General features: G+C 39.4%; 1 protein-coding gene across 2 annotated transcripts in view; it reads right to left on the minus strand.

Annotated features, from left to right (window-relative positions):
- The window catches only part of LOC122866952 (cadherin-18), an 88,499-nt gene extending 86,253 nt beyond the window's left edge, over positions 1-2,246 (minus strand). Inside the window, exon 1 of one of the 2 annotated variants that reach the window (XM_044177242.1) lies at positions 1,829-2,156. The gene's annotated coding sequence lies outside the window, so the exon portion shown is untranslated. Of the gene's footprint in view, positions 1-1,828 lie in introns of both variants that reach the window. The other variant, XM_044177243.1, reaches the window with a different exon arrangement.
- Between the last annotated feature and the right edge of the window lie 4,361 nt (positions 2,247-6,607).

A 6,607-nucleotide genomic window follows, 5' to 3' on the forward strand; every position in this document is an offset into this window, starting at 1 on the left:
CTGGACAAACAGGCATACTATTATATCAACAAAGAGTGTCTAATAAAGGGTAGTGAGGCCACCTTTGTCCTTTCAGAGTATCTGCAGTTCGCGTTGGATTGCTTTCAGGCAGGTGCTGACCTGTGTATAGTGGAATACTCCATTTCCTTTCTAGAAGGAAAGCCTACAAGTCACTGATTTGAGAAGTAACTGGAAATCAAAACTTCTCACATGTTAAATGATCATTTCTTCTGGTGATTGCTGGGACAACATGTATTGTTTTGGTGGTGGTGAGCAAACCCAGTTCACTGTGGGGCTGACACAATCATACGATTAACTGATTATCCAGAAAATTAATCTTTCACAATTTCTATAGTTTAACAGTAAAGCCATTTATCAAGTAAAAAATACCAGCTATGTGAGGGTTTTCTCTTTGAAAAGCTTCATATGTAAATGTAATTGATCTTTTGCTGTTTTATTTCTTTCGGTCAGACTAAGCAATTTTAAGGCCTCTCTTTTGGCTCTGCTAACTTGATTGACATGATGGATGTATGGATGTTCTGCTGAGGGCCTTCTGAGGCTGATGCCTTCAGTCTAGCCACACAAGCCTGATGCATATTACATATTGTATGTCAATGTTTGCAAAATCACTAAATTCCTGATGTTCAGTCTAGTGCTGAAACTAATCAACAATTTTGACGACTGATTAATTGACTAATGATGACTAAAATGACTGATAATGAAAATAATAATATTATAATTTAATTAGAATTTATTGTAGGCCTTGTCCACTAAGGGCTAGGGCTAAATAAGACCATGGATGTAAACCATTGGAATAGGAACTGCTACAAATGTCCCCAGGCACCAATTAAATTAAAAAAAATGAGCTAAACTTCCCTCAGTACAGTTTTTCCCATCATAGCTGTAAATAACATTTGCATGTTGTCTGCATCAATGTCAGAGCCCATAGCAGCATCATAGAGCCATTCTGTCAACTATTCAGCTATATGGGCAAAACATCATCCACAGCTCTTTTTTCACACACTACAGCCCGACAACATGCTACTGAATCACATGACACTTGCCATCTTTTTCCTAAACATTTGCAAACACATCAGAGAGGTGATCACTTTGCATAAAAAATGCAATGCTGAGTATTGGCAGCCATACAAATCTGCCTGTGCTCACCAGAAGTCAATCAAAACAACATTAACAGGGACAGCTATAGCAGCTGGCACTTGGCTCACGTATCTTTCTACACACACGACTGTCAAAGCATTTCAGAGCATTCTGATGAGATGGGATGTGGTGCGGGGAGAGAAAGCTCGACTTATAAAGAGACTGCAGTCAGTGACTGGACTCCTGTTTCCTGCAGTGCGCGTAAATTTCAGTCTGGCTACACTGGTGCGGCACGCGCATCAGAGGGATCGGATAGCCTCCAACTCCCACTCAGTTAGCAACCTGTCTATCATTCATAACTACACCGAGGCGCTGTGTGTAACAGCACCCCAGGAGAAAAGACTGAGGCGCGCGAGAGCCAAGTCCTACACTCATTATAGCCGAAACAAGACTGAGAGAAAGTGCGCATTCTTCTACTTCTAGCGTTTCTTTATGCTTAGTGCCTAATTTCATGGGGCGCAATCGCAAATGCGCACACAGTCAAACTCACCGTTTACGAGTGCGCGCACAAGACTCCTATTTATTTAGCAGTTCTTTCAAACACAACACAGTATAGGCGGGGGGCACACGCCCGCGCCATAGATAGTCACGCGCACAGGTGCAAATGCAAAACTTACACTCTAATACAGATAACAGTGCAAAGCTAGACAAACTTCTTTCTCTCTCTTACCTGTCCGCGTGCACTCCCCTGAACACACATGACAGCTGATTCACGGTGAAAACGAAGCACGAGTTAGAGTGTGTTCCTCATTTCTCCTCTCCTCCGTCTCTCTTTCAATGTCCTCCCCCTACCGCTGTCATCCTCTCCAGGGCAGAGCTTGACTGCACGGCTTGCGGAGAGCTGATACTCTCCCTTTCTCCCCGTGTGTGTGTGCGGGCGACGGGACGAGCGAGGCGAGCCGGTGCTTGTGTGCGCATCTATCTCTCCTCCAAGCATCCTCCAATCCTGCCCGGCTACTGCGGTGGCTCAGGCAGAGGAAGGCACCCGATTGGTCGGTTTTCAGATCAATCCACGGCTATCAGGATCGGACCGGCCTCTCTGTCCTTCCCCCTACCTCTCTCTCTATTATCTCCCTCTCCTCCTTTGCTCCTTTCTTTCTCTGTTAACACGTGATTATATAAGATAGTGATCTTATTTTCTTACACACACACACATAACACACAGCCTACCTTCCCTGACTGTCCCAGTAGGATATATACCTCAGCTTCAACAGAAAACTGTGCATATATGCATGTTTTTTTCAGCTTTGAAGCAACAAATTAAGGGGATTTACCATTTTATAACCAAGTTATACTTGTGCCAAGTTAGTGAGTGTTCAGTCATTTATCTAATTATCATTCTGATATAATTTCCTTGTGGAAACGGTATAAAATACTCATTCTCCTAACAAAATGCTATCAGTAGGTGAGGAAGTTATTTTGTTTCTCAATTTAAACTGCAGTTTCATTTTGAAATCCTGAGAGACTCTGGCTCAAAGTCAGGGCAGCAAATCACACTGGCGCACTGGAGCTGCAGACTAAATGTTGCACTGATTTTTCTCATTTTAGCAGCAGAACTTGGAATAAGTGTTTCAAACCCTTTCACTCCCATGCCAAAATGAAGAAACAGTGTATGTGAATAATTGTATTCAAGATTCATGATGTCATGTCAATAGGCTACTAGCCTTTCTGACAGGTCACGGGGTCAACATCTAGGATGTGAGTAGTTAACAAAATCATAAAACAAATTAATAACATCGGCAACTATTTAGTGAACTCTTTACAGCATGTTGCATGGATCTCAATAGCAACACACAAGGGAGGAGTTATAAAAAAGTGTGATAATTTTGCTCACAACGACCTGAGATGATATAGTGATACACCAATCAGTTCACGTGCAAGCCTAACTTAAACAAGGGGAGGGACAGCTAGCTGTTGGGGTTAAACAATGGCTAGAGTGAAATAAGAAGGGACAACTTGCTAAAACATGGAACACATCAATATATTTTGTTGTCTAAATGCCTCTACTTTTTTAAGGGGAAAGGATGTTTTTTGCTTCAGTAACATTGCATTAAAAGGTCCAGATAAAAAAAATAATGAACATGTTTGAGGAACAGAATATTTCATTCTAGACAATTCATCCCCCAAACCATGTTTTTGTGGGGTGGCCCGTATCCCTCCAAATACGCATATGATGTTGAGGCAGTTCCAACAAAGATGGAAATCAGGGATTATATTTCAAAAGCTTTAGACATATTCAGACATAAATAGTCTAACAATCAAAATTTTTTTTTTAAAAAACATGAAGTGTATTTCTGGTTGAAATTTTTGAGTCACGAAGAATTGAGTGTTACTTTCTTCTTTACTTACTTTGCCGTAAGCAAAGCACAGCTACCAATTACTCCAGTGAGTTCAGAAGAGGTATAAAATAGGAAAGTGAGGTCAACATCTAAGCAATGGAATTCATGAAAATAGTTTGAAGATTCATAAAGTTTAATTTGCTCATCTCGCCTTGCCTAAGAGAAAAATGCGTAGCTATTGAAACTTTGCGTACCATTTTGGGCTTTTGAGATTCTTAGTAAATGGAAAGAGCATGTCCATGTGCTTCAACACAACTATCAGAAATGTTTTGAGCACAAAAGCTGTTTATCAGGTCAAACTTAAAGGCATAATAAGTAGGATTTTCCTAAAAAACAATGTTTACACTCATACAAAAATAATCCCTCTCAATCATCACTTATGACCTCACTAGAAGTGTGTGGCGGTGGCTATGTCTGCAGAGAGGCTGCCCTCTGCCTGTATTTTCTTATTTTGCTGTGTTCGGGATGTTTCTGTGTTCGGGATGTATCAACCTTTGGACAGCACGCAGGGTGTGAGGTTGGGAAAACGTAGCGACGGTCTGTGCGTCTGTTTGACTGAGAGCAGGGCTGAGTTACACGCAGAGCAGAGGCCAGCGGCTGCATTCACACAAAATCCAGCAATGTGGCTCCTTGGGTTATGCAGAGGTGTGGCTGTGTTTATTTGTGCTTTAGAACGTAACCGCCATGAAACAATCAGAAAATAACATTTTATTTCTCTGATTCACTGCTTTGTTCTCACTGACGCTGCTCCTTCTCTTCATTCACTCTCTAGCTTGCACTACCACCACTGCTCTCTCTCTGGCTCATTGAGCAGGGAGGAGGGGCCAACTTTGAATCGTGTGTTTACAAACAGAAACCAGTAAATGCTACTCATTATGCCTTTAACATTAAAACTCACATGAAGACATAGGACATATATGCTACTGGCACATAGCAGTACAGCACATATACATTGATCAGTCTGTGTCAATTGGATGTTTGAGTTTTTCATTTGGGCATTGTCTATTAAATAGTCAACATACATCTAACTGAAAGCTTTTCCATTTGTCTATTTACTTTCAGTACCAATCATTGCTGTGCAACACTTTTTATGAAAAAATATGAAACCAAGATAAGTAAACAAACTAATAAATTTTGCATAGACAACAAATTGACCTCAACTGTCCCATTGTCATGGCACTACAGTATCCTTGCTACCACCACTAAATTTACACCTATCCCTACAGCACATAGCTTGCGCTTACAGACAACAGGGTACATCAGTAGTCAGCTGTTGCTTTGAGGTGCATAGGTGATGCACTGAGGCATTCAATAAAGAATGACATTTTGTTTTGAAATGCTTTGCACTGCTCTCTGAAATTCAAAGCTGTATCTCCAACCATGTATGCATCTATACAAACATTTTCCTTCTCAAGTGCCTACATATCTGGTGTCACTGACAGTCTGTCACAGGGTCTTTTCCCCTGTTGCATTCCAATAATGTTCAGTGTCTGGCCATAATCTGATCAGGGATTGAATACACAGACTCACAATCAGAGCATGGACAAGCAATACTGAGCATGGCCAAACCTTGTTTTTAACAGCACAGCTGTTCTTCTGCAGGCCAAAACATGCAGATGTGATACACAATAACATGTTTCATAAAGATAAAACCTCCTTCTGCACAATTAAGTGGCAGAAAAATGCAAAAATTAAAAATGTATTGTTCCACATTAGATGTATTTAAATGTAACAGTTGTGTATGCTACATTACAAGGTAACACTAATGGTGAAGCAGACACCACTGTTTAAACTGACAAAATAAACAAATAAAAAACTAGATGATATTTTGATGACATGATGGAATGATGATGGTATCATGAGCAATAATGCACATCTAATGTGTCCTGATTTAGAAAATATCATATCAGGGCAGAGATTTGCTCAGTATCACTTACATAATATTTCGGATGAATGACGTTGCTGTTCTCCATTTTTCCTAATGATCTTCCACAAATCTGTTCTGATTGTCATATTCAACTATATGCAGATGATACTGTGATTTATTCTTCCAAGACTGACATCTCACAAATTCAGTGTGCATTACAGGCTGATTTTGATGCTGCTCAAAAATGTTTGTTTTTTTAACAAACTTCTACTGAATAAGAAGAAGTCTTATAATAAGTAGTTTGGCACTAAATCTAATTTTATATTTGCATTTAACCAATAATTGATCGATTTAATTTATTAGATGTTACACCACTCGAAAGTGGAGGAATTTAAATATTTGGGTTTCTGGCTTGATTCTCAACTTTCTTTTCAGCCCCATTTTGACTAAGTGCTAAAGAAAATAAACCGTAGTTTCTCCTACACGCTTGGAAGGGGAGGGTGAGGAGAGCAGTATTCAAATGGTTGCAGACTGCAATTTCACCACAACTAAATCCTACACACTACTCCTTTAAAAAAAATGCAATTCCATGTAGGATATTGTATACTCTAAGACATACTGAGTTTTTTCTTTTGTTCCTAGAATTTCTAAAAAAATTGGGTGATGTGCCTCTAAATTTAAAGATCCATCTGATTGAAACAACTTGCCCAGTTCACTTAGATCTATTACCTCCTTTAATTTCTTTATGGCATCTCTTTTTACATATCTTCAAACAACCTGCTCTCAGTTCTAATTATACTTGAGATATGGAAATAATACATTTTTCTCTAACGTGTAGGTGCATGTAAATGCACGTATATAGCTTTGTATGGGTATGTATACTAATACTGTATGTATTTTGGAATCAGTGGGTGTGGGAGTGGCTAAAACTTTTGTCTGTACATGTGTGAGAGTATTTGTGTTGTTTTGCTTTATATACCGTATTCTCTGTATATTTGTGTTAAGGACCCCCTTGAGATGAATCATCTCAATGGGCTCATCCTTCTAATAAATGTTTCTACTTCATAGAAAAGTGTATTTGTCAATTTAACCCTTCATTATCCACTTTTAAGAATAATTATAAAATCTAAGACAACCAAAGTAACCTCTTTTGCCCTTGGATGCACCAATAACCTACAGTTAATAAACTGAAGAAAAAACTCAAACTCAGATATGGCACACTTATCCAGTCAGTCCTACTTCC

This window comes from Siniperca chuatsi, linkage group LG19, assembly GCF_020085105.1.
Source record: "Siniperca chuatsi isolate FFG_IHB_CAS linkage group LG19, ASM2008510v1, whole genome shotgun sequence".
Taxonomy (NCBI): domain Eukaryota; kingdom Metazoa; phylum Chordata; class Actinopteri; order Centrarchiformes; family Sinipercidae; genus Siniperca; species Siniperca chuatsi.